The sequence below is a fragment of the Drosophila pseudoobscura genome, chromosome X, assembly GCF_009870125.1.
Source record: "Drosophila pseudoobscura strain MV-25-SWS-2005 chromosome X, UCI_Dpse_MV25, whole genome shotgun sequence".
Classification (NCBI taxonomy): domain Eukaryota; kingdom Metazoa; phylum Arthropoda; class Insecta; order Diptera; family Drosophilidae; genus Drosophila; species Drosophila pseudoobscura.
This window is the reverse complement of record NC_046683.1, coordinates 37,451,908-37,472,488: the sequence shown is the minus strand read 5'-3', so window position 1 is coordinate 37,472,488 and position 20,581 is coordinate 37,451,908. Positions and strand designations below refer to the sequence as shown.

General features: G+C 51.7%; 1 long non-coding RNA gene across 1 annotated transcript; it reads left to right on the top strand.

Moving 5' to 3' along the window:
- Positions 1-15,342: 15,342 nt before the first annotated feature.
- On the top strand, positions 15,343-17,131 carry LOC117184676 (uncharacterized). The gene is made up of 3 exons (XR_004470091.1): positions 15,343-15,598; positions 16,196-16,598; positions 16,689-17,131. It is a non-coding gene; the product is annotated as an uncharacterized lncRNA (long non-coding RNA).
- The last annotated feature ends 3,450 nt before the right edge of the window (positions 17,132-20,581 follow it).

Genomic DNA, 20,581 nt, shown 5'->3' with positions numbered 1-20,581 from the left:
GATGCCTTTTACTTAACCCTTTCTTCCTTTCCAGCTCGCCCTCTGCCCTCACTGCGGGTCGCTTGCCGCGATTCCGCTCGTGAACAACGGGTCCTTCGACCCTCCGCCCGGGCTGGAATCTTTGGCTCACATCCCAGGGCAACTACTACGCGCCCCCGGCCGGACTCTTTTGACCGGCGTCTCCCTCACACAGTGGCTCGGACCCGAGGATCATCCGACTCCTCGCCCGGTAGACCACGCATGAGCGGCACCCGTCGTTCCGGCCCGACGCTTGTAGTTGCCCTGTGAGACCGCGTTGAGGCGTGAGCCTGGCCCCTGGGCTTTCTTTGGTCATCCGCTGCCTGAGATTACCCTCCCCGGCCCCGGATTCGCCTCCCAGCTTTGGGGACGCGTTTCCTGTTCAGGTTTGCTGAGCTTTTCCCTCTTCTCGCATTAATTTTCCTTACTCCTACTAATTCTCACTCTTTTTTTTTCAGATCGTTCCAACCACGGCTTTCCTGCTCTTCCTTTTTTTTTTTAAATCTAAGTGCGCCAGTCCGTCACCCTGCGTGCTGACGAGTCTCGCGCGTGTCCTGCGCGGCACCCTTCCCCCGTGTCCTGCGTGGCACCCTACCGTTCCCGGTCCTGCGCGACCCTTTTAGGGCGACCCACTCCATCCATTCCCTCTCACCCCTGCGTCCCTCAATCGTCGGGCTGGGGTTTCAGGTCTCGTATGTGGGCCGTTCTCTTTTTCCTGTCGCCCTCCTTTCTTAGGCTGCAGATAACGGGGGATATGAAGTCCTCTATCTGGTAAGGCCCATCGTACCTTGGTGCCAGCTTCGCGGCGAATCCCTCCGCTGCATTGGACAGGTGATGCTGTTTGGCCCATACGGTTTCTCCCACTTTGGGTCTCCACGGTCTTCTTCTCAGGTTGTAGTGCCTGGCCTGATCCTGGGCTGCCCTTTCCAAGTTTCGTCGTACCAACTGAAACAGCTCTTTTAACTTCTTCGCATTTTCTTCCGGTGTCTCTGTGCCCTGCCCCGTGCCTACCGTCTCCTCATCATATAGAGCCTTGGGCAGCCGGGGTTCCCTTCCTTGCACCACGAACGCCGGTGAATATCCCGTTGTATCCGACACTCCCGAATTCATGGCCAGCATTAGCTCCGGCCATTTTTCGTCCCAACACCTTTGATCGCCCTCGGTGAACTGAGCGATCATGGTCTTTATTGTTCTGTTTGTTCGCTCTGTCGGGTTTTCTTGCGGCGTGTATGGCGCCGTGAACTGGTGGCGGACTCCTAGCTGCTCCAGAAATCGTTTAAATGCCCTGCCCGCAAACTGCACCCCATTGTCCGTAATGAAGACTTTGGGTGCCCCAAACCGGGCTATTATGCGTTCTCGACAGGCCTTTATTAGTGCCTCGGCTGTGGCCTTCCTCAGCGGCACCAACTCGGTCCATTTTGAGAATCGATCCACTAGCACCAGCAGCATCGAGTTCCCATGCTTCGATCTCGGCAGAGGACCCACGAAGTCCGCGCATACCGTTGCCCACGGCTCTTCCGGTACCTGTGTCAACATCTCCCCTGCCGCTTGTAGCTGACTTGGCTTAAAACGCAAACACAGTTCGCACTTCCGCACGTAGGCCCTCACGTCTCTGTACATCCCCGGCCAGTAATACCTTGCCGCCACCCGTGCCGCGGTTCTCCTTCCGCCGGCGTGGCCTGCCTCCGGGTTATCGTGGCTCTCCTTTAAAACCCTTTCTCGGGCATATTTCGGCACACATAACTTCCACGAGGCGACTTCTTCGCTCCCGGCCCGGTGCGGAATGTGCCGGTACAAGTTCCCCCCCTTCTCCATTCTCTCGTTTATACTCTCCCTCCCTTTGTCCTATTATTTGTCGTTGTAGGCCCCACGTTGGGCGCCAGTTGTAACGAACCTGCTTTTTGGGCTCGCTTGAGTTTGCTGGGCTCGCTCAGCGGTCGGCAGATTCGCAGCAACGTATTTTTATTGTTGCCCCCAACGACAAATGATAAGACTTTCCTTTTCCTTTTATTTGATTTTCGCTTTATTCGCAATTCTATTAGGACTTAGGGCTAGGTGTTACAGTTTATCTTAATTACCGATCTCCACCACGCGGGGGCTCTCGTCGGGTGTGGCAGCGTCGAGGCTATTGATTGGGGCAAGTTGACCTCCGCTATTGCTTTGGTCCGCCACTCGAATCCGCACTCCACGTCTCGCACTCCCCTCCTAGCTTCCGCCGGCGTACGGGGATCTTCACTTAACTTAGACTTACTCTGGGGGGCAGGCGGGGCCTGTCTGCCTGCTGCTACACTTCACTACACTTCTTTGTTTCGTACCGAGTATCACTCTTGCGTTTCGACCGGGTCTCAACGTGCGCGCGCGCTTACTTATCCGCGGGAAAAGAGACCCGCTTTGACGCCGCCGCCTCCTTTTATAGCCCCTTGCCAGGCCCCGGCTCGGCGTCGGTAGTTTTCCATCGCCGTCTCCTGGTTTCCACGGCCTTCGTAACGGGGCCTGGCCGGCGGCGTGATCCCGTGCCCTTATTTGGTCATGCGCCAGATTACTGCTGGCCCGATCCCGCCGTTTCCTTTGCCTCTCTTGTGTCTCTCTCTCCGAGAGCAGGGCACTTCCCCTCTCGAGGCCCTTGGCCTCTTCGCCGCGTCCGGATAACCGTGGGCATCTGGCCTGACCTTCGCCTTATCCGGCCGGCCGTCAGCTTTTATCCGACTGTGCTTTTGGTCGCACTCGGCCTGTGGGAACCATGGTTCCTCACAACTTCCCAATCGTATGTGCCCCACATAGTCGCAGCTTGGTTGACGATATCACATCGATATCGCTTTGGCCTCTACGGTTATCGAATGCAAACACCCGACTGGCTTCATTGAGCACGCCGGCTCTCATCTCGGTTATCCACTCAGACAGCAGCTCACCCCGATTGTGTGCGGAGAGCTTGCTAAACCACGCTGGGGATACTACGTTCGCGTCGAGCCCAAAGATGACAGGAGTGCGGCTGCCCAGCAGCAGCACCGCATCTAAGTACCTGAGGTACGGCGCCAAGTCGGTGTCGAATTGGCAGTACACGGAGCATAGGAAGATTGAGCCGAATCTTCCCGTAACTCTGACGCATACTCCAAAATCCGTGGTAAGGGTCTCCATTGGCATGCAGATGGCGTCCGGTTCGTCGACGATGATAGCAGCTTTTCCTCGGCGGTCCTGGAATACTCGCATTCCAGAAGGAAGGCCGGTAATCCGCCCTGCTCCATCGACGTACGGCTCCTGGACCAGTGCGAACTGACGGCCAGAGCTGCGCATGATGGCCGCTCGGCCACGGCCACCATTAGCTTGGATGAAGCTAAACATTAATGTCTAGCTTGCACCCTCGCCAGTACCGCTGCGTAGATCGGGCACGCCGCTGACAGCATGGAATGTGCTGCAGGGTACCCCTTGAAGCGGCAGTTGCGGCAGTTCACGGGGTTGGGACACCGTGCAACGTAGTGGCCGTTCTGTCCACACCGGTGGCACACGCTCTCCTTTAGGCGACATTGCGACACCTTGTGGTCGACGCCTGCACATCTGTGGCAGGCGTATGTTCTGACCAAGGAGCGGCAGCGGCATCTAAACCACTTGATGTACACGCATTCGTGCAACGCCTCCTGTGCCTTTGCGTCGACCTCTAGCGTCACGTTGATCGTGGCGCCGTCGGTGACCGACCAGGGTTTACTGCCCAGGTGAACCGACTTTTTAAACTCCGCGGCAGTCATGGTCTCCTCCAGGTTCTTTGTGAAGAGCTCCTCCATGAACTCTTCAGGTGTGATGGACGTGTCCACGGCCTCTTCTTGACCTCCAATCCTGCTTCTGTGAACTTGCTGCTGGCCACTACCTTCCTCAGTTCGCTCACTGAAGGGGTGCGAATAATCGCTCCTCCGCTCTGCAGTTCGCGAACCTCCAAGAGTCGGCACCACGGTCTTCTTTACTCGCTCCGGGTTCTTGCTCTTTATTAGAGCAGACCAGGTATCCCTAGGCTTTGGGATCGGTGCAGCGACGGCGCTCGGTGCGGGCAGGCCTGGGAAGGCTGTCGCATACGCAGCGGTTGTGACGGCAGTGGTGCCCGTGTGGGCAGCAGCAGCGGGTCTCGGTGGAGGCGGCATCCTTGCCCTCTCCTCCAGGGCCATGACCAACTCGTCGTACCGGTTGGTCGCGACGAGGATTTCCATTGAGGCCTCTGGCGGCATCAGCCCCTTAAGGACAGCCTCGCTCACCGCCATCCTTATCGCAGACATTTCTGCGATGATTTTTATGATGGCCGAGTAGCCTGCCGCGACAATGCCAGTTGCCGGGCATGTGGCAGCGGTGGCGGCAGCGGCGGCAGAAGTACTGGCAGCGGTGGTGGCAGCGGCAGCGGCAGAGGTGGATGGAGCCTGCTCAAAGGGGAGCGACGTTGGCGGCGATCTCTCGGCTGGGATCGGCCGCTCTCCAGCTAGCCCAATCCCAAGCCCGATCTTTTTGGCTCCCTGTTTGGCGGCTGAGGACTTCGGCCGACCCCGCCTGCGGGCGGGAACGCTCGACGATGAGCTCGCCCCTACACTAGCCACGCTAGTGTCGCTGGCGTCGGCCTCCGTCTCTATTTCCATAGCCCGGCGGGTTGTGACTACCTCTATTGGCGTGACTCAACTAATCGGCACTTAGTGGAGACTCGAACCAACGTCTCAGCGGAGACACGAACCGAACGCTTCGAACTCGAGCCAAAGCTTCGAACCAAAGCTTCGAACTCGAACGTGCTGTCGAACTATTCCGACTTGTTGTCGAACTATTCGCACTTGTTTACGAACTAGGGTTCCGCACGTGGTTGTTTTTAGCGTTTATTCTGCAAATATTAATTTGCAAATATCTGCTTTGTTCTTTCACCAAATTAACACCCGATTACACTCACGAACAGCGCGTGATCTCGCGGCAATTTTGATGTATTTTCCACTTGGAAAAATCACTTTTTACTTTATTCGAACGACGGTATAGCGGACCGTGGACGTGTCCACGTCATACACCACGACCTGAGGCTTGGTCCACGGCCTCTTCTTGACCTCCAATCCTGCTTCTGTGAACTTGCTGCTGGCCACTACCTTCCTCAGTTCGCTCACTGAAGGGGTGCGAATAATCGCTCCTCCGTTCTTCAGTTCGCGAACCTCGTGGACGCGGACTCCAAGAGTCGGCACCACGGTCTTCTTTACTCGCTCCACAAGCTCCTTGCTGGTCTCCTCCGGGTTCTTGCTCTTTATTTGAGCAGACCAGGTATCCCTAGGCTTTGGGATCGGTGCAGCGACGGCGCTCGGTGCGGGCAGGCCTGGGAAGGCTGTCGCATACGCAGCGGTTGTGACGGCAGTGGTGCCCGTGTGGGCAGCAGCAGCGGGTCTCGGTGGAGGCGGCATCCTTGCCCTCTCCTCCAGGCGCAACTTTTCTCCAGCCAGGGCCATGACCAACTCGTCGTACCGGTTGGTAGCGACGAGGATTTCCATGGAAGCCTATGGCGGAATCAGCCCCTTCAGCACAGCCTGGTTCACCGCCATCCTTATCGCAGACATTTCCGCGATGATGGCCGAGTAGCCTGCCGCGACAATGCCAGTTGCCGGACATGTGGCAGCGGCAGCGGTGGTGGCAGCGATGGTGGCAGCGGCGGCAGAGGTACGGGCAGCGGTGGTGGCAGCGGCAGCGGCAGAGGTGCATGGAGCCTCCTCAAAGGGGAGCGATGTTGGCGGCGATCTCTCGGCTGGGATCGGCCGCTCTCCGGTTAGCCCAATCCCAAGCCCGATCTTCTTGGCTCCCTCTTTGGCGGCTGAGGACTTCGGCTGACCCCGCCTGCGGGCGGAAACGCTCGACGACGAGCTCGCCCCTACACCAGCCAGGCTAGTGTCGCTGGCGTCGGCCTCCGTGTCTACTTCCATTACCCGGCGAGTTGTGGCTCCCTCTATTGGCGTGACTCAACACTAAACGGCACTAGTGGAGACGCGAAACAAAAGTCTTAGCGGAGATACGAACCGAAAAGCTCTGACCTCGAGCCAAAGCTTCGAACCAAAGCTTTGTAAGGAAGTTTTCAGGCCGAGGTACAGCTTTTCAGTCTGTCCAGGGCCCGGTCCTTCCCCACAGCAAAATTTTTTGTGTGAGGACCTAAGGGGAGAGCCGCTCGTGGCGAAAGCGCGCCCGTGGGGTGGATCGTGGGCCGGTCGGGCCTGGCCCGGCCACGAGGCGTGGGTGAAGCCGAGCTTGGGAGCTGCAGAGACGTGCGTTGGGGGTCATGTGTGGCGGGAGACGGGGTTAGGGTCAGAGAGGGGAGCCCAGCCTAGCCCATGCCTCGTCCCCCGGGCGAGGGTGTAGGAGAGGGAACCCAGCTTTGCGAATGCCGCGTGAATCCACGACTCACATCCAGCATCGCCGGGTCCCCAGGGGAGAAAGGTATAGGAGAGGGAAAACCCAGCTTGGTGAATGCCGCATGATCCACGACTCACATCCACTTCGCCGGGTCCCCAGGGGAGAAAGGTATAGGACAGCGAAGTCCAGCTTTGCGAGTGCCGCATGAATCCACGACTCATATCCAGCATCGCCGGGTCCCCAGAGGAGAAAGGTGTTGGAGAGGGAAAACCCAGCTTGGTGAATGCCGCATGATCCACGACTCACATCCACTTCGCCGGGCCTCCCGGGAAAAGGGAAGAGAGGGGAGGGGGGGGGGCGAATGTTCCGAGACAGGTGGGTTGAGGTGTCTTTATTGTTTTCGGATCGAAATAAACGCCAAAAAATATCATAAACAACATGTGCGGGAATGTTCTGCTTATACCTGCCTACTGCACCGATCTATCCCCCCCAGAGCTCACCCTTGTTTCCCTTCTTTGGGTCGTGTTCTCCCACGGCGGGTCCTCGTCACTTCGGTGGCTTCCTTTGCACACCGCGTGGGTGCGGTCACAGCTGGTTTTATTCACCGCGTGCGGGCGAACACGGCTTATTGTGTACACGGCGCGGTCACGGCTAGTTTTTCACATCTATTTAGGCTTCCGCCGCACAACCGGTCTGGCTCAGCCCTCGGAGATCACTCCCGAGCTTGGCTCGCGCTGGACCGTGCCGGGCCTCGGCTTTTCTTTTTCGCAGCTTCTCTGCCGCTTCGGGTGCCGGCCTCTTCGGCTGCGTGGGTGTATGGCTGCGTGTGTGAATTGCCTGCTTCGCCGTCGGCTCTTTTTCTCGGCTGCGTGGGCGTAAGACCGATCGGCGGCTTCTCTGCCGCTTCGCTCTCTTTCATGTTGTCTCTTTTCGTCTGCGTATAGCCGTTCTCTTCCTTGCGTTGGCTGCGTGGGCGTAAGAGCGTATCTCTTACGTGTTGGTTCTCTTAGTTCTAATAAGTAAAAAGGCCTACTGTTTTGGTGTTTCTTAGCCTATTTCTTACTTTAATGGGTGAAAATAAGGATTCATTGTTGTTTGTCTTGGTAATACTAATAATAATTGAAGAAATAAAATCGGAAATGAACTGAGATAATAATGACATTAGATAACAAGCCGTCGGGGCGGTCCCTTCAGGGGATGGTGTCGTGGTCAGTGTTGTGGAGGCTTATGCCTTCACAGCTTCAAACTCGAACTTGCTGACGAACTATTCCGACTTGTTGTCGAACTACTCGCACTTGTTGACGAACTAAAGTTCCGCACGTGGCTGTTTTTTGGCGTTTATTTTGCAAATATTAATTTGCAAATAGCTGCACTGTTTTTGCACCAAATTAACACGCGATTTCACTGGCGAACAGTGCGTGATCTCGCGCCTCCTGTGCCTTTGCGTCGACCTCTAGCGTCACGTTGATCGTGGCGCCGTCGGTGACCGACCAGGGTTTACTGCCCAGGTGAACCGACTTTTTAAACTCCGCGGCAGTCATGGTCTCCTCCAGGTTCTTTGTGAAGAGCTCTTCCATGAACTCTTCAGGTGTTATGGACGTGTCCACGTCATACACCACGACCTGAGGCTTGGTCTCCGGCCTCTTCTTGACCTCCAATCCTGCTTCGGTGAACTTGCTGCTGGCCACTACCTTCCTCAGTTCGCTCACTGAAGGGGTGCGAATAATCGCTCCTCCGCTCTTCAGTTCGCGAACCTCGTGGACCGACTCCAAGAGTCGGCACCACGGTCTTCTTTACTCGCTCCACAAGTTCCTTGCTGGTCTCCTCCGGGTTCTTGCTCTTTATTAGAGCAGACCAGGTATCCCTAGGCTTTGGGATCGGTGCAGCGACGGCGCTCGGTGCGGGCAGGCCTGGGAAGGCTGTCGCATACGCAGCGGTTGTGACGGCAGTGGTGCCCGTGTGGGCAGCAGCAGCGGGTCTCGGTGGAGGCGGCATCCTTGCCCTCTCCTCCAGGCGCAACTTTTCTCCAGCCAGGGCCATGACCAACTCGTCGTACCGGTTGGTAGCGACGAGGATTTCCATGGAAGCCTATGGCGGAATCAGCCCCTTCAGCACAGCCTGGTTCACCGCCATCCTTATCGCAGACATTTCCGCGATGATGGCCGAGTAGCCTGCCGCGACAATGCCAGTTGCCGGACATGTGGCAGCGGCAGCGGTGGTGGCAGCGATGGTGGCAGCGGCGGCAGAGGTACGGGCAGCGGTGGTGGCAGCGGCAGCGGCAGAGGTGCATGGAGCCTCCTCCAAGGGGAGCGATGTTGGCGGCGATCTCTTGGCTGGGATCGGCCGCTCTCCGGTTAGCCCAATCCCAAGCCCGATCTTCTTGGCTTCCTTTTTGGCGGCTGAGGACTTCGGCCGACCCCGCCTGCGGGTGGGAACGCTCGCCTGGCTAGTGTCGCTGGCGTCGGCCTCCGTGTCTACTTCCATTGTCTATGTGGCTCCCTCTATCGGCGTAACTCTACACTAAACGGCACTAGTGGAGACGCGAACCACAAGCTCCAACCTTGAGCCAAAGCTTCGACCGAAGCTGCAAACTCGAACTTGTCGTCCAACAAAGCGCACTTGTTGTCGAGCTATCTGCACCTGTTGTCGAACTAATGTCCGCACAGGGCTGTTTCTTGAGTTATTTTAGCAAAAAACTAATTTGCCAATAACTCCACCAAATTGGCACCAAATCGACTCGCAATTTCACTTGATAACTGCGCGTAATCTCGCGGCAAATTTATGTTCACTTTCCACTCGGAAAAATGACTTCTTTCTACACTGAAAAGACGGCACAGCGGAACGCTTGAAAACGGCGTCTAATGTTTATTTGCAGCCATCACGCACCACCTCTAAATACGCAGGAATCTGGTACATGCGCCAGTTAGCTCCCCTAAAAGAAGCTATAGCTATGTACATAGCGACTCATCCGGTACCAATTAAAAGTATCCTGGTCGGTCGGTTTCCACGAGGAACCGAGCGGCTCTTCCCGCGTATCGTTTGGGTGTCAACCACAGCCACGATACTCCCACTAGGGGGCCGACCTCAATGTGCAGCCTTGGAAACTGCACAACCCGTGGTACCGATCTTAAGGACTCGATCGCCCTCTTTAGCCCCGACTGGCCTGGATAGGTAAACCACCCAGCCCGTGCACCGCTAGCACCTTCAGTTGCTGTCGCCTGGAGAACGTCAGTCCGACGAACCTGTCGAGCATCCGCATTCTCTCCTGAGTAGCCGTCACTTCGGAGAAGGTCCATTCGCCATCCGTGTGCTGCACTCCAAGTCTATCGAGGTCTCGGAAGTCTGCATAGAGGTTTTTTTTTTTTTTTTTTTTTTTTTTTTATTGGGAAAACAATATTAACAATAGTGGGTGGTGGGGGGGGGGATGGGTTATTGGGAATGGGAATGTTGATGGTAGTTCCGCTCCCGCGGGACTGCCGCTAGGCATTACTTCGCGGTGCGGAGCTTGGTGTCTTCTATGGCTCTAGTTGGTTCGGCATCGCTCCAGCCTACGCAGCTCCCTTATGACGCTTGCCGCGTGCCACGTCTGCTCGTCGGCTATCATCCGCTCGGTGAGGGTGTCTGCGCTTACTCCTGGGCTCGCCTCTCCTAGCATCTCTCGTTCCCGACGAAAGCGGGGACAGGAAAAGAAGACGTGCTCCTGGCCCGCAGTAGCTGCAGTACGGGTCATCGGCGTGCTTGAAGCGGTATAGGTATTGCTTGAAGCAGCCATGCCCCGTTAGCAGTTGGCCGAGGTAGTGGTCGATCTGGCCTCTCTTCCGCTGCATCCATGGTCTCAGCTGGGGGATTAGCCGTCTCGTCCATCTTCCATTCTCGGCTTGGTCCCATCGCCGTTGCCAGCGTGCTATAGTGCCCTCGCGGCGTTCGCCACCGACTGTCAAGCCGCTCTGCCGCTCGTCCACCAAGAGGTCCAGCGGGACCATGCCTGCCACCACTAGTGCGGCGTCCTCTGACACCGTCCGGAAGCAGCATGCAACCCTGAGGGCGCAGCGTCTGTATGCGCCTCTGCTGTCCCTGTATGACGGCATGTTGCTGTGGCTGCCTTCGCGCTTACGTACTCCAGGTGCGCCTTGAATGTAAGTCGCTGGTCGAGTACTACCCCTAGGTATTTTAGGGCGGGCTTGGTCCTGATGGCAGTGCTGCCAACCATCACGCACGCCTGTTCGACCACCTTCCTGCTGCTTATGAGCACAGCCTCCGTTTTCTTCTCCGCTAGAGACAGTCCGTTCTCTGTGAGCCATGATGTTATTTTTCCCACTGCTGCGTTGCATCTCTGCTCTGCTCCTCTGATGTGCTTTGCTACCGTCACTAGCGCGATGTCGTCCGCAAAGCCCACTAGCGTGCAGCCTTTCGGTAGTTCCAGACGCAGGATGTCGTCGTACATCGCATTCCACAGGATCGGCCCTAGGACCGAACCCTGTGGGACGCCACCGGTGATTGTGTGCTGCTTCGCTCCATCCTCCGTGTCGTACAGCAATACGCGGTCCGTGAAATAACTTCGGAGCGTCCGGATCAGGTATTGGGGTGTGCCTCTCCTCGCCAGTGCATCGAGGATGCTCTTCCAGCTGGCCGAGTTGAAGGCGTTCCGCACGTCTAGCGTGCACACTGGGCAGTATTCCTTCGAGCCTCCTGCCTATCGCGTTCCTGCAATGGCTTCTCTGGCCAAGCTCGTGACCATCTGGATGGCGTCGGTGGTGCTCCTCTGCTTCCTGAATCCAAACTGGAGGGTGGATAGGCCATTCCGTTGCGTCAGCTCGGCCTCGAGTCGGTTGCATACCAGCCTCTCATAGATCTTACCCACACCATCTAGCATGCATAGTGGTCGGTATGCCGATGGGTCGCTTAGGTCCTTGCCTGGCTTGGGTACCAGGGCAAGTCTCTGGCGTTTCCATGCTAGTGGTACGTACCGCTCCTGGATGCACTGGTTGTACATCCGTGTGAATGCCTCTGGGTGGGCACTGACCAAGCATTTCAGGGCCGCGTTGGGGATTCCGTCGGGTCCTGCCGCCTTGCCGTTCTTCAGTTTGGCAGTGACCTCCTGCACCTCCTTCACCGAGAAGGTGGTGGTGGCCGCCTGTGCCTGGTGCTCTGCGCTGTCTGCCTCCTGGAGTGGTGGTTGCCGGGGGAAGAGTGCGCAGACAATTTCCCTGAGCAGGACAGGGCACTTGGGGGTGGGTTGCCTACAGAGCTTTCCCATGACCAGCTTGTATGCCCCTCCGAAGGGTTCTGCATCTGCCGCCTCACAGAGCTGCTGGAAGCATTTGGCCTTGCTGCTTCTGATGGCGTCTCTAAGGGCTCTCCGGTTTGCCTTGAATGCCGCCCCTTTAATCCCAAACTGTGGTGTACCTCTAGATCGCTGGTACGCGCGTCGCGCTGCGCAGCACTCCCTCCTTGCTTGGGCGATGTGCTCGTTCCACCATGGTACTGGGCGGTGTCGACTTCCTCCTAGCTTCCTTCGCTGCATAGCTGCATCACATGCCGCTACGACGGTCCTGGAGATGGATCTCGCGCTTGTTTCGGCGTCCCCGGCGGCAGCTAGGTTTTCTGCTGCTGTTAGAAGCGCGCCCGTATCCAGCGTTGCTTCTTTGTAGCCAGTCAATTGCGCTCGTTGCCCCCTTGTTGCATTCCCGATGGCGGCTGTGTCCGTCATCACGGCCAGGTGGTCGCTGTGCGTGTACGTGCTCAGGACTTGCCACTTTGCGTGGCGAGCGATCTCCGGGCTTGCAAAGGTGAGGTCTATGATGGACACTCGGCCTGCTTTGCTGTATGTCGGGGTGCTTCCTGCGTTCAGGAGACAGTCGTTCAGGCTCGCAAATTCCTCCAATAGTGCTGTCCCTCGGGGCGTGTTCCTGGCGCTGCCCCAGGTCGTAGCCCAGGCGTTGAAATCGCCCGCTATTATGACCGGGGATCTGTCCTTGGCGTCGTTGGCTATGTCCCTGATGACCGCCTCGTATTCGCTCTATGTAACATTATAGCTATGCCATTATGTTTGGCTCTCACATATCCCACCCTAGCCGCTCTATGTGTGAGCTGGCCTGGTTGGGGGCCACAGCTCCAGATTGCCGCACCGCCGTCTGTGCTTTGGTGCCAGATCGCTTCGCTTCTTCCCTTATAGGGCTCACTGAGGAGCGCTACATCGATCTGCTGCTCCAGCACCGTTTGCGTTAGCAAGTCCTGGGCAGCTTGGCAGTGGTTGAGGTTCAGCTGAAGTAGCTTAACCATCTAGCAGCTGGGAAAGGGCTTTCTTGTACTCGGGAGAGCTGCGGCTAAGGACCGAGTGGGCTGTTGAGCGAGCGTCTCCGTTGTTGCCAACGCACAGTAGGCACTTTGGGGGTTTGGTGCATTTGTTTTGTACATGCCCCTCTCCGCCACACCTGAAGCAGGTATTCTTCTGCACCTTCTGCTTCTGCACCTCGCTGCCGTGTGGCAATAGGCGTGATCCGTTGTCGCATGCGGCACACCACCCAGCCGATTCGCACCTTGCCAAGCTCCAGGAGCTTCTGTGCAAGGGCGGGCTGGAGGTTTAGTGTAGCCACCTGCGTGGCACCATACGCTTTCCGCATCATCGGCTTTGTTGCTTGGGTCAAGTCCAGGTCGGTCGCTGCTGTAATTGCTTCTAATACCTCATCGCCTGTCGTGAGCTCATCAATGTGGAGCAATTCGACCGCGACTGTCTCCTGGATGGCCTTTACGGCTGCCATCTCTCCTATCGCTGCCTGTATTGCCTTCTGCAGTTCATGTGTGGCAGGGTCTGATGGTTGTTGCATCCTGACGAGCAGCTCGCCCGAGGCAGTCTTCCTTATGGCCTGGACCTTGCTCTTCAGGGCCTGGAGCGTTGGCGCCGCCTTCACCACCTTCAGGATGTCGGCATATGACGTACCCTCGGTACACTTCACCAGTACCGCGTCCGGCCGGGCTGTCGGCTTGCGCTTCGGCCGTCGCCCTCTGACCTCGTTCCACTTCTGCGCGGGGTCAGTGTTTTGCGTGCTGGTCGTCGGCTTCTTTGTCGCATCTTGCCGGTTGGCACCGTTGTTTTGCGCTGTCCGGGGCTTACGGCGAGCGTTTTCCTCCTTCATACTGGGTGTTGTCCCCTTCCTGCGAACTCCTGGCGTCGTCTGCGTCTCCTTTGTCGATGTGGTCTTCGCAACGTCTGGGTGGGGGTTAGCTAGCCTGGGGGTGGGTTCTGCGGTGTGGCAGTGGCATTGACATTCACCCATCGCTACCTTTCCTTCCGCTGGCGCCTTCAGTTGGGACCTTACCTCCAGTTGCAGCTCCTTCATGCGCGCCATCATTTTTTTAATGGCCATGTTAAGGGACCTCTGTCCCTTCTCGTTCATCTGGTACAGGAGGTCGTCCAGAATTGCGCCAATCTCGTCAATGTCCTGCACGCTGGTCCTGCTTCTCTTGGGCGGCGCTTTCCTTCCGCTACTCGATGGGGTAGGGGGGTCACGCTGCCTCTTTGGGGTGTCGGCATCTCTGTTGCCGTCCCGTGACGACCCGCTGGCAACGCCGTGTATTTTGCTCTGCTTCATGTGCAGGGCTGGGGCTGCTGGCTGCTGTGGCGGTGTTCTTGCCACTTTCGAGGCTTTTTGGAAAGCCGTTGCTTCGATGCTTGTAGTCATACTTGCTTCGCCGGCCAAGTGTGCCACCGGAAATGCTTCTTGGGGCCTCCAGAATCCGTGCCCCTTCCGCGGGATTGCTCCGCGCGGGTGGATTTCCACCGTGTGGGTTTCCACCTGGAGTAGTTATGTTTTTCGAATACATTTCTTTCCATTTCATACGCATTTTATACCTACTGCCAGGTTGTTTGCATTTTATACCTTCTGCCAGGTTATTTAACTGCCGATCACTGTGATACAGACGCAGACCAAGCAGCCGCCCACTGTGGGTCAGACGCTGCTTGGGTTTGGTTGGATTGTCGGCCCTTTGGGGCGTCCATCGGTGGTCACGAAGGGAAGTGGTTTCTTTCCTTCTTTCTGGTGCGGTCCCCGTTTTGGGGTGCGCCGCCTAGACGGTGGGGGTGGCTGTTGGCCTGCTCCATGACCTTTGACCCCTGTTGTTCCGTGTGTTCCGCTGGGAGTAGGAAGACTTGGGGGCTTTGGCACGGGCCTTGCCAGTCAGTCTGCCTCTGCATAGAGGTAGTGAAATTGCATTGCTTGCTTGGGGTGTCATGAGTGCCGTAATAACCCAACCAAAAATTGATAAAATAGCGATAAGATTGCCCTTGCTGTCATACATCTTCCTTCCTGTAAATGTAGACCATACGTGTTCGCTACCCAATAGTATGGTGCGTTTGTGCAGAAGTGTGTGTCAGCCAATTGAAGATCACTAAACACATCGAGTGCCGATCCATCAATGTTTTGCCTTCCCATTGATGAAGTGATTCTGCCAAGTACATGTGCGTTTACAGTCAAATAATCCTCAGAAATTCGTTACTTGATGTGAAGTGTGCTGGATCCCCTTGTGGTGTCGGCTTTTACTGAAGATATTCCCGAAACAAGGATACGTGAACGTGCCAATCCAAGAGCGTGAATGCAACGTTCCGATATATACGAGAGTTCTGAGCCAGTATCCAATAAGAGGCGACATGTTATGTAGTCCCCATTTGCGTTTTTAACATAAACCATGGCCGTGGGTAATGTGCTTCTGTTCAATCCTTTTGCTTGAGTAGATTGTGCAGTGCCTTGCGCACATACAATCGATGGTGAGCCCTCTGCTTGGGCAATGTGACTTGAAGTCACCGAAGTGTTATAATGCGCGTTTGAAATGCTCTGATTATCCCCTTTTGTTTGCGGTAAGGTCCCGATAATACCCGATGTAGTATCTGGTAAATGGAGTAGTGAATGGTGATGACCTTTGCATTGTTTACATGTGTATTTTGATTTACACTTGTTGCTCAAATGACCAGGCTTCATAAAGTTATAGCATAGATTTTTATCTTTTAGAAAAGAGCGCCTTTGCAAACCTGTCATTTCCAAAAATTGTGGACAGCCATACAGAATGTGTTCTGTCGAATGGCATTTGGTGCAGTTGCTGCCTTCAACTGCCACCATCGAGTGTGTGATTCTTTTTGATTTGTCCCCGTGAGTTACTGTTTTCCCTTCAGACGAAGGCTCCCCTTTGCTTTGTTCCAATTCCTCGCAACGAGCATCCAAGAACTTGAAGAAGTCGTCGAAAGTGGGTGAGTCTTTATTCAAACTGCGTTCAATCCACCTGCGCCTCGTGTCGGCATCAAGTTTTTCCAGTGCTAGATATATAATCCAACAGTCGCGTCCCGTTTGATTTACGGAAAATCGCCGCATCAATTTTAGTAGTTGTGGGCAACCTCATAAATTGTTCCAAAAACGAGTTTACGATATGCCTCGGCCGATTGTACCTTTCCTTGAGACGCTCCCATGCAGTGTTGTAAGCAGTGTCCGTGATCGCCAAATGTCGTACCAAATTGGCAGCCTCATCGATGAGTAGTGTTTTCAAATGATGAAACTTCTGTGTGTTCGTCAAATGCTGGCCACTCTTTGTAGCTGCCAGCGAACCGTTTGATTTGAATTTTTGGCAGTTCGCTCTGTATTGGTGTGACCGCACCAACTGCAGAATTTGAATTTACCGCGCCTCTAAACTCGACGCTCTCGCTCTCTCCAGCAGCACGCGTTGTTGCTGTTGTAGCAGGCTGAGTACTGCGTCGTTGTTTAGATGAAGCTCTTTGCTGCCATTCCCGTTGATCGTTGCAGTTGCAGTTGGTTGTACTAACCCTTTTTTCTCCAAAATCATTTCCTCGTAGAGTGCATTGTCTTCCTCTGGATCCCCATACCCATCCACGTGTTCGAGAAGGGCTATGGAATCTCCAAGTTGTGAGAACTCTTTCCAAGCCGATTGGAGCAGTTCCATCCGTGAGGTGACCTGCGCCGTTGTAGTTGGTTCCTCCCCTTCAGCCCAAGCCAATGCGCGTGTGATAATTGGCCTTGAGTCTGCCACGGGCTTTTACCAATGCCTTTAATTGTTCCATTGTAAACAATTTTCAATTAACACCAAAGCACACAAAACTGTTCAAGAATCCGGCTCGAAGGACCAAAGAATGTTCGCAAATAATATGCTCGACGAATTTGATTCTAGTGGACTGTATTTATTTTGTTCTTGTCCAGTTCGATGTCTATTTGGTACTGAAAAATGCCGTCGCAGCGTCGGTAAGAATATATATATATATTTGTGTGTATACAAATTTTCGTCTCTTCCATTCTCTTCTTGTTCTCTTTTGCCGATGGTTCTTCGCTTAGCGATGGACTTGTTATACGTTCCTCAACAGAAAGTAAGAGGGAGGAGATAGGTGTGGCAGCACCGGCGACTCTGCCAAGCGGTCTGGCATCTTGATATCTGACTTCGACGCTAAGCACAATGAATGTAGTTTAAATAATAATTAATAAAGGTCCAAGCGTACATTGGCCAATGCGCTAAAAAGGATAAGGGACGGCCGTATATTTACTATAAGTAGCATTAATTAATTTTTATGTCTTCGTATTATAATTTTATTCTTTGTGTGCTCCTGTATATATGTATCTCCCTTAATTATGTGTTCTCTTACCATTCAACCTTCTATACGGACATCTAGAAACCCAGTCATCCCTTTGCAATGAATCTAATCCTGTTCGAAAACGGGCGTTACGATTTGAGAGAGCTGGGCTTTGGGGGTGGAGTTGTTGCTCCCTCAAATCAACCCAGACTCGAGGCTTCAATTACCAATAATATTGCCAACGATCAGATCGCTCAAGGCAAAGCCTCAATAGGTAGAGGTCAGAGGTTTCAAATTCGCGAGGTTGGGCATTTCAACTTTTGGAAGGTATGCTACTCACTCACTGTTCAATTTCCAACGACGAAAGATCGATCTTCCGGCGTAGGCTGAAAACAAGCGTTAATTCGGAAAGGTGGTTTACAGTACGGGGACTCAATCTCTTGCTACAACTCAGAATTCCTAACTTCGACCTACTCCTTGTATGTGGAGCCACAAAACTTTTGGGGGAATTTTCTCCCTGACAATTCAATCCGAACTTAACTGACAACAATAGCTTGTGAATATTTATAAAGATTGCTTAAGCATGATATGAGTTTAACGAATGTGTAACGAAAATGAATTAAACTAGCGATGTCTTAACAATACTTATAACTGCAAATTCTGAACACATTTCCCGAACTCCCAGTGGGAACTTGAACGTTAATGAGGTTGGCTTATAATTATTCTTCATAAATATACAAATTTTGTGAGATTTTTATACTTTAAACCTTAGGATGGTAATAGACGAGCCTAGCATCCGCTGAACCCTATGATTTGGTGAACTGTGCTCCCTGAAGCTGCTGGAAGAGGAATCCTGGACAGAGTCGGGGCGAAGAGGACAGCCGAAGGCGGAGAATTCTGCCTCTGTTTGGCCGACGATTGGGCAACCAGGAAGACGATGGCCGCAGGTGGCTTTATCACTGTAGCATGGTCTGCGTTCGGCAACCAAGAAAACGAAGGCCGCAGGTGGCTTTAGCACTGCGGCATGGTCTGCGCTCGGGCAACCAAGAGAACGATGGCCGCAGGTGGCTTTAGCACTGCAGCATCCCTGATGTGCTCCTGATTCTTCTTCACGCGCCTTGGCGCGCGCTGCTGTTTAAGTAACATAAGTAACATTGATAAAATGATGATTTTGAATTTTGTGGATTTTTAAGGTGTGTTTTCTCAGTTCATTGCGCGAACTAAAAGATGTTTTTAAATAAAACAACTCGCAATGAAATGTCCTCATTTCGTATCTTATATAGGAAGTGATCAGCATATGAACAAAAATTCTATGCATTTTGTTCTGTTTATATAATTTTTTCATGTTGATGGTTATATAAGACCGAAAATGTAAATATAATATTTGAACCAATATACAGCAGTGTATCCATAATTCATCCCTTATTACTCAACAACCAATCAGACTTAAGACATCTGGCCATTACAGCTTTAAAACCATTTACTTATTATCACTCAACTACCAATCTGCTCAGATCACATTTGTATAAAATTGAATTAATGAGAGTATGAAAGAGCATGCAATCTTTTAAATAATTTAGTATAAAATCGTTAGTAGTTTGAATAGTTTCTATTACTATAATGGTATGTAAGAATATTTAAATCTCTTTATAGAAAATGATAAGCACTTAATCAAATATATACCTAGGCTTTCCTAGAATTACTTAACGAGACAAAGCCGGCGGTTGGATACACCAAGGTTGAGGACATGTGCATAGGATTTGAGTAAAATCAAAAAAACATCATTTGGAAATAAAGTAGTCCTTTATTTAACTGATAAGGACAACGAACCGCTTTGGATATTTTTACCTAAAAGTTATGTAACCAAATTTTCCACAAAAACACCCTTTAAGATGTTGAAGGAGCATGGAATCACATCTTATATATAAAGGAAAAGAGATGAATAGATATAGCACTGCCCATTTCCAATTTATATGTATGTATTATATGTATAAGAGTAAATAAAGATTTCCCATTATATACATATATGTAAGAGAAGAAGAGACAACTATACATGTAAAGACAAAAATAAAGAAAAAGGTTAAGAATATATGTACATATGTAAAAAAGAGATGGCTAGATATAGTACTTATCATTTCCAATACATGGGTAAAGAAAAATATAAGGGAAACAGAGCAAAGACGTGGATATAAAGAGTCCTGCTCTTTGAATCATTATCAGTAATAGATTCAAGAAGTCAGCTGCAAGATGCATGCCAAACAAATAAAAATTTTTTTAATGCAATTCGAGGAGATGATCTTTGAGGAGCACGTACAAATTCTTGAAAATTTGATGAGCATTTTGGAGGATCTGGAGGAAAAGGAGCTTCAGTACTCCAAGTTTGGCTTTCATTATAAGCTATGCCCCTGGAGTGATGACGATGCAACGGACGGACCTGACACATGCCTGTGTCATACCCTACCAAATAAGAAAGCAGAAGCTATAGACCTAATGTTAAAGTACTATAACTTAAATAAAAGAATGTATCAAAAAATCAGCTCAACCAGCTCAAAAAATCAATAAACATCTTAAATGTCTCTGAAATAATATTGTGTTTTATTTTAAACGAATTTTCTTAAACATTTGTATTATTAACTTATCATTATAGTTAAAATAATTTTTCTTAAATTGTTTTAAAAACAATTTAATATTTTTTTGCTGCTTTTAATACAGGATACAGTAAGGATACATTAATGACCGCATGTATTTGAAAAATCCTTGCAGTGGTTGTTTATTAAATGTAAATTTTGTGGAATTTTTCCTTAATATTTTTAAAAATTCTTTATTTTGGGGATATTAACCATATGAATCAAAAAATTCTGCTGAATATTTGTTTTCAAAGTAAAAAGCAACCCAATGAGTTCTTGAATGGCTTGAAGAATCTGTGTTTGCTATTATTAAAGCAGGATATTTCGAAATTACTTTAGGCAGCTGATCAGAGGGATAAACTCCTTTAAAAATTGTTTTTGTTTTTGAATGCTTGAAAAGCAACTTATCGATTTGCAATGTATTCATTTTTACAATAGAACACGAATATTTCTATATTCATCAATATCAATCATTGAGTCATATTCAAGTAACTGTTTCTGTAAGAGGCTCCGAAAATCGTCCTTCAATTCGGATGGCTCCTTGTGATATTAAATTTGAGCATACAGTTGAATTGTGATGGTCTGCAGTTAGGTCAAATGCTAATATAAAACTATTTTTATCAAACATTTCCTTTGTAATTTGTAAGCCTCGATCATAATGTTTTATTCCACTTGATCTGAATGGCATATTATATCCTCTAGAGCTTTGAGCATTTTCAGAGTTCGAGAAATCAAACTCAAGTGCCTGCGATGGCACTTGTACTCCATTAACCAATAGATTAAAGCGTTGAATTTTAAAATGATCAAAGTTGAAGGGGTTTAATGACCGATTTCCAGAATATGATTTGTTTTTTACCATGCAAAAAGCCAAAAAATTGGGAAGCTGTCCAATAACTGCATTGTCAATTGATAATGTATTATTTCCTGGATATATTGTAAATGATTTTACTTTAACTTTGCTGTATGGATAAATGGCATTTTATACCCGATACTCAAAATGAGTATTGGAGTATATTAGATTTGTGGTAAAAGT